At 43.9% G+C, this 11294-nt stretch overlaps 2 pseudogenes; both read right to left on the reverse strand.

The window, feature by feature from the left end:
• Nucleotides 1-503: 503 nt before the first annotated feature.
• LOC110302331 lies at nt 504-1160 on the reverse strand (annotated as a pseudogene).
• A 4248-nt stretch (nt 1161-5408) lies between these two features.
• LOC110302332 overlaps nt 5409-11294 on the reverse strand; it is an 8776-nt pseudogene continuing 2890 nt past the window's right edge.

Genomic DNA, 11294 nt, shown 5'->3' on the forward strand with positions numbered 1-11294 from the left:
CAGGCAGCAAAGGCAGGGTCCAGCAGTAGGCGTGGCAGGACGAATGAGCAGGAAGCTCCACCCTTGAGCAAGCAGGTTCCAGGCTGGGGGAAGGGAGGCCACAAGGGAAGACCTCCCTCACACTTATGTATGACTATCAAAGCAAAAGGTTAGCTGGTCATGGTAGCGCATCCTTAATTTCACCACTCAAGAGACAGAGGCAGGTAGATTTCTGATTTTGAAGGCAGCCTAGTTTACATAGTGAGTTCAGTGGCAAGGAAGGTCTCTGAATTCAAGGCTAGCCCAGTCTATACAGTGATATTCAGGTCAGCCCGAGCTACAAAGTGAGTCCTTGTCTCAAAAAAAGAGGCCCTAATTTCAATGATCACACACACAGACACATACAATGCAAATTCTCAGTGAGACTTCCTTCACCCTTGGAGGTACGAGGTTCCGTGCCAGGCAGGACAGTCTAAGGGGCAGAAAGTGGGAGATGTTATTGGGGATGCTGGATTCTATTCTGGCTAATGTTTGGGGACAGGGTAGGAGAAACTGTTGACCCAGGAGAATTGATATCTGAGGGAAGGCTGGCTTGTAAGTGGCGAAGGGGTGGAGTGGTTATGTTCTTGAGCGCTGAGTAGGCATATATTTTGCTGAATGAAGCTGTAGATCTGCTGTACATTGAGGCCACAGGGGGAACTGTTTCTGAGTACCAAGGCAATCAGATGGAAGTAATGGAGAGGGGGCCGGGACCAGAGCCTCCTCTCTGGGCTGATGACTTGTGGAAGCCTCCACGGATTCTCGAGTGGGGCCCTTGTGGGAAGGGATGGGAGAGCCACAGAGGAGCTGTCGTCATAGTCCTTGGCCTCCTCCTCTTCTGTAGGCTCCAAAGCTTCTGAATGGCTGTCTTTTTCCTCTTTCAGGGCTGGATGGAAGGCAGGCAGCACACTCTGGTCTTCCTCTTTCACTGCAACCTTCAGCTTGCCGAGAGGATACATGATGTTTGGGTTCACCCACATCCACAGATTGGGCTTAATGTCTGGACCATCTTTATCAGGGTTGGGTATTTTTTCCAACGGCAGTTTTGATGGTTCAACAATTTGCAGTCTGTACAGGGCAAGTTTCTGCTCGGCCTCGGACAAGTGTGTCGTGGTGAAGGACAAGAAGCACTCGCTGCCCATATGCCAATCCAGCAAGTCCGGAACCTGGCCATGGAGGCTGGCCCAGAAGTCCTGGTCCTGGAATTTGGGGTCCACTTTTAAGGTAGAGGAGACAAGTGGTGCAGGGTGCAAGAGGCGGAAAGACTCGCCTGCGTGGAAGGTGCTTCCTCAAACTGCGGGCAATCACAGGTGGGAGCAGTCAAGAGCACAGCACCCCTGAAGACACTCTGGATTGCCTGAGAATTCATCCAGCTCGCGCTCATCAGGTTTTTCTGCCCCTGTGGATGTGGCTCAGCTAGTAGAGTGCTTGTCTAGCAAGTTCGAAGCCCGCACCTCCTAGCGTTTTTGGTTTTTTTTTTTTTTTTTCCAGTGTGTTTTTCTTTTTTGGTGGACTGAGTTGATGGATGTTCCTGTATTGATCCACACCTGAATGCCTGAAATGAAGCCTACTTGAACATCCTAGATGGTGTCTTTGATGTGTTTTGGGATTCAGTGTGTGATATTTGAATGAGTCATTTTCCCTCAATGTTCATGATGGAACTTCTTCTCTGATTCCCTTTTCATGTTGTATCTTTGTGTGATTTAGTTACCAGGTTGATTGTGGCCTCAGAGAAGGAGTTTGGCAATGTTACTTCTGTTTCTATTTAGAGAAGTATTTAGAGGACTATTGGTATTAGGTCTTCATTAAAAATCTGAGAGAATTCTGCACTAAAACCATGTGGCCCTGGCTTTTTTGGGGGTAACAATTTTTTTGATGACTTTCTTTTTTCTTGGGGGTTATAGGATTATTTAGTTACTTTACCAGATCTGGATTTAACTTATGGTAATTTGTGTCTGTCTATAATATCACCCATTTCTTATTGATTTTTCAATGTTTTGGAGTACAGGCTTTTGAAGTCAGTCCTAATGATTTTTTAAATTTCTTCAGTGTCCATTGTTATGTCCCCCTTTTCTGTTCTGATTTTGATAATTTGGGTATTGTATCTCTGCCTTTTAGTTCATTTGGGTAAGGGGTTGTCTGTGTTCTTGATTTTCTCAAATAAATAGCTTGGATTCCTTGACTCTTTGAATTATCCTCTTTGTTTCTAATTGATTGATTGATTTCTGTTTTATTTCCTGCCATCAAATCCTACCAGCCTCTCAATCGGATGAGGCTTTGCTTCACCCTGGGAACTGCAGCATGTAATAAAGAAAGTTCTTGCTGTTCTCTGTGGTGGGTGATGCACATGACAGCCTCACTAAAAACCCTGCATAGCCAGGTTTAAATGTATATTGAATTAGCCTACGATGTGGGTTGTCAGTGTTACCTGCAAGGTGCCATGAGACATTAACCAAGGTCCACTATATTTTTCACTTTGGTCTTTCCAGTCATATTGGGAAAAATTATAATGGGTTCATGAATACACACACACACAGACACATACACACACACAGAGTGAGTGAGAGAGAGAGACAGAGAGAGACAGAGAGACAGAGAAAGCATTTGTGGGAGATATGTTCCTTCTACTATATTGTCGCTAAGAAGGAACTCATGTTTCTAGGTTTGGTACCAAGGATGAATACCAGTTGATGCATCTTATCAGCATCAGTTGATGCATCTTATCAGCATCAGTTGATGCATCTTATCAGCATCAGTTGATACATCTTATCATTTCAACCAAAACATTTCATGAGCTCTTCATTGGTATTTATGTTCTATGTGATGTGTGTGTGTGTGTGTGTTTTATTGACATTGTGCAATTCTTTGCACCCTTAGAATAATGTGTAAATTAACAAAAAGACACTAAAAATTGAATCCCTGGAGGAAGCTAGGGGTGAGGGTAGCCTGGAGGTTAGAGTGACTTGAAAGCCCCTCAGGAGACTTTCTTTTCATTGTAGGTTTCACCTCAAATGCAATAGTGTTCATTATTTTATTTTTATTCTGCTGTAACCCCCAGACTAGGGATGAATCTACAACATTGTGAATGCTGGCAAATACTCTACCACTGAATTACATCTCAGGGCTGGAACCCAATTCATCTTCTGTAACAATTACAGGGCAGGCTGGATGAAGACACTCAGCTGACAATGTGGCCATCTCAAGACTGGTTCATTAGAGTGGCTTACAAAATGCTTTCAAGACTGGGAATGCTTAGCTATCTAGAGATAAAATAAGGAAACTCAGTCCACACTGTACATTAAGGACCATTTAGTCTGTTAAAGGCTGACATGGATTGACTCATGTCACACATGAAAGTAAAAAAAAAAAAAAATCCAGGTTAGTGTCTGCTTCTGGTAGCATTTACCAAACACACCACTTTACATGAGTAGACTTAGCAAGACACAGGATGTTCCAGTTTCTAAGATATTCAAGGAGTCCCCACAAATACAATAGTAACATGGTAGTGTGGTCTCAATCTAGTCTCACTAGGCTCACCTAGTTCCTAGTGCACTGCAGATGAACTTTTCTCTGTCAGTTTATAAAAACCAGAAGACCTAAAATGGAGAGTAAGCAAAGCCTCTATCCTGATACTCTGACTGCTGAGATTCTAAATGTTCTGTGTGTCAATACTATTCGTAGATTATTTCCTCCACACTCTAACTCTCTGACTAATCTCCAGTCTCAAATAATTACTTCCATTCCATTAATTGTACACCATTCACCTGGAAGAAGCCCTTCCTCGATATACTCCCAGATCTGCTATGGCAAAAGGTCAGTTGCAACTGTCCCTCCTAGGTTCCCCACTTGCACAGGCATGCTCTCCACCAGAAAAATGGGGCCACAAATGCAGGCTCCATTCACTGTAGCTGCTCTTGAGCTTCCCCCCACATTGCCCATGGTAAGATACTTTTGTTGCTACTAAGAGGGTTTCATCATCCCAACACAGCCTACAGGAGCCCAGTCTCAATTCTGAAATTTAAGGTTATACCTAATCTACATGGCCATCTTAGTTTAGAGGTGAAAGATCTGCTCTAAAATTGAAAATAAGGGATGCTGGGTATGATCCTGAGCATACAACCAGCAGTGGTGACATCAGAGCCCTGCACACACGCCAGGCAGCCTAGGAGAATGAGCATGCACAGCTCAAGCACCTCCACTTCCGCATCTCCTGAGATTTCTCCACTTAATTGGAGGTGATCCAGTCCACCTGATCCAGCACATGCACTAGAAGGACAAAGGGCACCAGCAGAAGGTGTAGGGATGCCTCACAGGTAACAGAATCTACTGCTCTCTCAAAAGACCCACATGGGGCCTACCTGTCATCTGAAACAGGTTATTATTCCTTCTTTTTGGCCTCAGTTTACTACACACAGGAAGGACTGCAGACATACAGTAGGAAAAACAGCCATTCACATAAATAAACATGACTCTAATCAGCACAAAAAACAAAGCAAACAAACAAATAAAAACTACAGCAAATGTATATTCAAGGACAACATCATCTACCAAATGCTATTTTAGAGCATAACTTAAAAAGCCATTAATTCTATTGTGTAGTTGTCACTGATGCTGCATTGCAAGTAAAACTGAGGCACATGGCTCTGGCCTTCCTGATTTATTTCCTATTCCTTTGTGAATGTTTTTATTTCCTCAGCAGCTGAAGAGCAATGAAGGTATATTACTCAATATTTGGTCCACAGTGTCAGTCAAGAATGTGTGTTATAGAGTGCTATATTTTAGGTGTAGGAGAATACATGTCAGCATGCATACAGTATGGCAGTGATTATGTCATAAAGTGTGTTTCCATGGGGTAAGCCACATTATTCACAAGAGAGCATCGTCTTGTATACCCCTTGATGACACTAACTTTACTCTATAGCTCAGTCTGCCTGGCACTTACAGAGATCCATCTCTGGCTGTGGGTTCTAGGTTTACAGGAGGGGCCAGAAAACCTGAATAAGGAAGATGGTCTTAAGAGTCAAGAGTTGTAAATCAATTTTATTTATTAGAAATACAATGTTTTTAAAAACAGGCTTTAAAAGTACAGTTAATATAGAGAAAAAAAGCAAAATCCAAACATGAAAACCAATAATTAAAACATATAACTTCCCAAAAACCTAAAAAAGAATAAAACAATAAAAACCAAAACTTCAACCAAAATCTCTCATAGAAAATTATTGTACATCAACATCCTCTCACTGCATATTAAGTAGTACAGACCTACAGCCTGTATCTTCTCTTGGACTGCTGTTGGCAGGGCAGTCACCTCAGTCCTCTCTCAAGGGGTGGTGCCAGAACAGGAAAGGTAATAACACCCTGAATCAACTGGCTCACTGGCTTCCTCCTATTCACACTGAGGAAATGAACTGCTTATAAGAAGATTCATCCAAGGAAGATTGTGGATGTTGGGGATGGAGTTCAGCAGGGGGCTCCTGAGGTGGAAACTCATTCTGCAGGAGGCTCTCTTCCTGGGCTGTGGAAATTTCAGCTCTTGCTGGAGTCTCTGAGACCTAGGAGAGGAAGGCAGTTATTAAGACACAGGCTTGTGTCTCATATGAGGCTATGTCAGTTCATGGCAAATACAGAAGTGGATGCTCACAGTCATCTATTGGATGGAACACAGGGCCCCCAATGGAGAAGCTAGAGAAAGCACCCAAGGAATGGAAGGGGTCCTCAATCCTATAAGTGGAACAATAATATGAACTAACCAGTACCCCCCAGAGCTCATATCTCTAGCTGCATATGTAGCAGAAGATGGCCTAGTCGGCCATCACTGGGAGGAGAGGCCCCTTGGTATTGCAAACTTTATATGTCCCAGTACAGGGGAATTCCAGGGTCAAGAAGTGGGAGTGGGTGGGTAGGGGAGCAAGGTGGAGGGAGGTATAGGGATAGCATTTGAAATGTATATAAAGAAAATATCTAATAAATAAATAAGACATAGGCTTGGTGGAGACCTAAATGTCAGCTCTCAGACTGCTGTCTCCCACCACCTCAACAGGACAGTTAACACTGATCTATTAACTGAAACCATTGCTGTTATATACAAGAAGGGCAAAATGTCAAACAACACTCACAAACACATGAGCTGACAAGCTGCCACTCAGACTTCTATCTGTAGAAACCAAGAATTGGGCAATGGGAAGAGACCTCATTGGATTACAAGAAGAAAGGAGAAGCCCACATGCCCACCAGATCAATGACAATGAGAAGCACTCATTGGTATTTGCATTTTGATTTCAACCCTGCAAGGTTCTTCCTCCCTCAAGTCACATGACCCTTGCATGACCTCTGTCCCAGAACCTAGAAGCTGCTCAAAGGTCTGCATAGCATCCCATGTATCATGAACACTTGCAGGAATGTGGCATGTTATTCATCTGTCACCCTTCCTAGACTTCAGATTAAAGCAGAGCAGCAAGGAACACTTGCCAATGATTTAGTTTCTCACAGAAGCTAACTTCCCAGAATATATGTGTATAAAAAGAGCAATGAACAACTACATTCCATGAGGTGGGTGGCTGGTTGGGAGTGTGGATTAGAAAGGTGGTAGGGGAAAGCAAAGTGAATCCAATGGGGCAAATGGTGTCAGACAGTATTAGCCTGACTGAGCTGATTGTCCCTACCTGAAGTTGTTGGGTCTCAAGGTTGCTGGTCTGCTTCTGTTCATCTTTACCATTCAGGTCCAAGTCAACCAAATATTTCTGAATGAGAGCCCAGTCAATCTCCCCTACCTTCCTCTCCTGCTTCAGTGTGATGGACAGCCATTTCAGGGAAGAAGAAATTATTGCTGCAGCCCAAACACCAATAAGGGTCCATGTATCTGCAAAGGAAAGAGGGATCTCCATCTATCCATGACCGCCCAATGCACTAGGGAAACATCAATTAGTACGGTGCAAATACCATCAGAGTAGATCAGTAGAACCAAAGGGAGGGAATTCTATCCTTGCGTTATATAACACTCAGCTCTCTAAAACACTGCCTGAGAACCAGGCTCTCAGTACTGCATAATAACCATGCACAATCAGTCTTCTGTTGAGAGGATTCTAAGGATGCCTGGAAAATACTGGGAGGAGTAATAGTCTCTTACAGATTTATGAAAACTGAGTCTAATATCCCAAGGCACACTGATGGCTAAAAGCAGAAGGGGTAGAACCAGAACTGCAGACTCTCCAGTCCAGAAACCAAGGAAGGCAGAAATTGCCATTCCACTGTTGATTGGCTTGCTAACTGGTACTTGCCTTCTTGAGCTCCTGGATGTTCTCTCGGGCTTCAATTTTCTCCATCTCTAAGTTGTGCAGAAATGACAGGACCTGGTTCTTCTTTAATGTCAGTTGTTCATAGAGCGGATTTAGCTTCTGGAAGGGCCTGGTCCTAGGAAGACAGAACTCCATGAACATGGGCTTTTAGGAACACATTTCTCAGGCTGAGTGCTGGACTACCCCAGCCATGGAAAGCACATTCTGGATTCTATATACTGGGATGATCTTCAGCTTTGAAAATTTGTTATCCTGGTCCAGGATAGCAGAAGCTAAGCATCAAGATGGAGGGTTCCCTGGATCCCTGTGTTGGTCTGGAAGTTGCAGTCTAATCATTTATGTTCTCAAGAGCCTAGGCCACAGGTCTTTGCCCACCAGAAACCTGTGATTACATTTTTTTCCTGTTTTCACAATTGGGGCTATAAATCCTGAATAACTTATACCATAGAAACAGACCTTACACATAATCCTGGAGACGTGATCAGACATCACCACACCATTGTGCTCAAGGGATACAAGTGTGTGGACAATTGTGATCACATAGGCAAAGAACAGTTTTGAATAAAATGGGGGCTCCAAGAATTCAGCACTAACATCACCTTGAAATTGTTAAGAAGATAAATCCTCAAACCAAAACACAGACCCCTAGGTTCCCAAGTGTGGAGGGAAAATTAAACATACAAAACTCATGCACATGTAGGTACATGTGCACACACAGACTCACAGACTTACACACACACACACATACACACACACGGAGGAGAAAAGGAAACAGTCAGAGAATGAGAGACAGAGGCAGAAACAGAGAGCACAATGAGATGCAAAAGAAATGTATGCAACATTACTGCCTCAGAGTATAAGGCACACAGACAAAGAGGAACAGGAATGAGCCTCAGGCCTTCTAGACATGCACTGAGAAGTACAAGGTGGGACCAGGCCCCTCTAGATACTACAAGGAGCTTCCAGCACTCTCTCACCTGCCAGGCAAGTACAAACACTCACCATAAACTCACATCACCTAGAACCTCACAAAGCCACATCCTGTCAAGTGCTTTCCAAATGCATGCTGGGAACTCACTCTCCACTGCCTCTATCCCTGAATTCTTCACTCAGAATACAAGTCCTTCTTCTCTACTGGAGGAAGCAGAAGAGTCCATTTCTCATCTCACTCCTGAACAAGCTTCAGGTCCTGCCTCTCCACTATAAAGCATTTATGGATATGAAGTTGGGCATAGGGACAATCTGGTGGTACAGCTTCGTAGAACCCACCTCCTTCAAAGGATAAGATGAGACTGACATTGCAGACCCAAGACTGATACCACAGGGTTTGGAGCAATGCATACCTCTTGTTCATGGATCCCTCTGTGAGGGAGATCAGGCTATCTCTCTGCTCATTTCTCTTCTGAGTAATGAGCTGCAGCTCTGCAGTCAGCCTCTCCTCTTCCTTTTTGAACTTCTTTCTCGCTTAGGACAGGTGCAGTGGATGATGTCTGTCTACCCTGTAGGTAGAAGAACACAAGAATACTTTCATGTAAGAAAGTATTTCATGCAAAGAGTCTAGACAGACCACCCAGAAAGAGATCATGCCTGGAACCTAGTGACACCAGAAAGAGTTGTCTGGGATTGAGATGTCTCCACAGTGGGTCTCAGTTCTACCATCACTCTAGAGAGACCAGCAGTTGTAAGCAGCCAGGTGATTCCTTTGTATATCAAAACATGCTCATCATGACCACAGAAATGGCTTCTCAAGGATTAGTATCAACTGCACTGTGTGCAACTTGGCTTCAGAGCCCTGAGTCCCGTGCTTTCACAAGTCACTATTCACAAGTACTGGAGTGCTTGGAGATGCTGAGATCTTCTACCCTGTTACTCTAGGCCCAGGACTTTGACTTAAAAAGTGACACACGTGGAGAACATGGCCATCACACTATCAAGTTCCCCCTACTGAAACACCAAACACCCAAGCAGTAACAATAGGATGCCATCTCTGACTGTGTATATCCACTCTGAGAGGTCTTTGGTTGTAGCACAGAGATGCCTGCCACCACAACTGGTGATAAACTGTTGTGAACTGTCAGTGAGAGGAGATGAGAGGAAGTCTGAGAACATAAGGTCATGTCCTGGACCACAGTTCTCTCTCTGGTACCACTGTCAGATAGCCACCGAAGTTAAAAGAACGATGGGAGAGAAGTGCAGTGATTCCCTTCCCTAAAATGGTGCANGTTAGACCCTCTATGACTCCTGATGGTCAGTCAAAGTAAAGGCTTGGAGTTATTCTCAGGATAACAGCTTTGGCCTTGCCAACACCTGCCTTAAGGGATAGAGAAAGTAATGTTCTAAAATCCTTGATGTTCAAGAATTGTGATAATCATGGAAATTCTTTGTCTACCCAGAGGCTCCAGTTCCTGTGCCCCATTACTAGAAAGACCAGCTCAGTCCAGCTCTGCCAAGAATCTCAACATCCACTTCCCAGGACTTACTCCACATTCTCTAAGACCACCTCTTTTGTCCTTCATTATGATCAGATGGAAGGCCAGTATCCTCCCTCCTCTCTCTAGTCTTTCTCCCATCCAAATTGGCTCTCCAAAAACAGTTTCTAAGTTAGGCAAACATGTCCATCAATGTAGAATCTAAACTCAAACTGAGAAATCTGAGCTTGTTGTTACTATTTTGTTTATTGTGTTAATCACAGGGGATGCCAAGAAGCAGCAGACAATAGAATGTCCAAGAAGGGATTCCTGATGTCATGGGCTACAGCCTTTGGCTCCTTGCTAATGCTCTCCCTGTAATGACAAGAAGCTGAGATACCCTTTCCTGGGGCATAGCTGTTGAGCACATTCTCCTTCCAAAGCTAGGGTTTGCTCTAGGCTTGATTGGCAATACCTAGGTCATTCCTATGTGTCTGAGTTTTTCCTTTCCAAACCCTTCTCAGAAATGTTTCATCCTACCTTAAATTTTCCTCAATCAGCAATGTGAGCCCTTAAAACTACTGAGACATCACACCAGTTTGACTATGCAACCAAAAACTTCTCCTGTCTCATCATGTACAGGTGCATGAAACCACATCCAGGCAGAGACTTCAAGCCAGGTTAAGTGTGGGTGTGTGTTAGGGTGTACACTCATGAAGCCTTGTGCTTAGCATTTGATAGTTGCCCCAAGATACCTTAGGAGATCGATGTGCAGTCATCATGGTGCTGGCAACAATCTGGAGATCTGTTGGCAGAGGAAACTGAAATATTGGATCCACCAAATAAATGGCCCTCAGGCTGAATGTGGGCTCTCCACTCTGCACCAAAGTTACCAATCAGGATTGCTCTGTGAGCTATACCATGAGATTCTGTCTGGAAAAAAAATTACCAGAGGTGGGGCATGCAGGCAGAAAGTAAAGGAAAATACAACTGACATACATCAGTTGACAGAGCAAAGGCCTAGCATCTTGTGTATGGTTTCATGATTGGCCCCACAAACCACACAAACACCTTTCTCAGTTAAACAGAGATGGTTTATTAAATGTAGACCCTAATACTGATCAATCAGAACCATAGCTCAGGTTTTGGGTGTTGAGCTATGGCCCCAACCATCTATCTTTGTTAATTTTTTTAATTAGGTATTTTCTTCATTTACATTTTCAATGCTATCTCAAAAGTCCCACATACCCTCCCCTCCACTCCCCTACCAACCCACTCCCACTTCTTGGCCCTGCCTTTCCTCTGTACTGAGTCATATAAAGTTTGCAAGACTGATGGGCCTCTCTTTCCAATGTTGGCCAACTAGGATATCTTCTGATACATGTGCAGCTAGAAACACGAGCTCTGGGGGGTACTGGTTAGTTCATATTGTTGTTAAACCTATAGGGTTGCATATCCCTTTAGCTCCTTGGGTATTTTCTCTAGCTCCTCCATTGGGGGTCCTGTGATCCATCCAATAGCTGACTGTGAGCATCCACTTATGTGTTTGCTAGGGCCTGGCATAGCCTCACAA

The sequence above is a fragment of the Mus caroli genome, chromosome 9 (assembly GCF_900094665.2).
Source record: "Mus caroli chromosome 9, CAROLI_EIJ_v1.1, whole genome shotgun sequence".
In the NCBI taxonomy this organism is placed as follows: domain Eukaryota; kingdom Metazoa; phylum Chordata; class Mammalia; order Rodentia; family Muridae; genus Mus; species Mus caroli.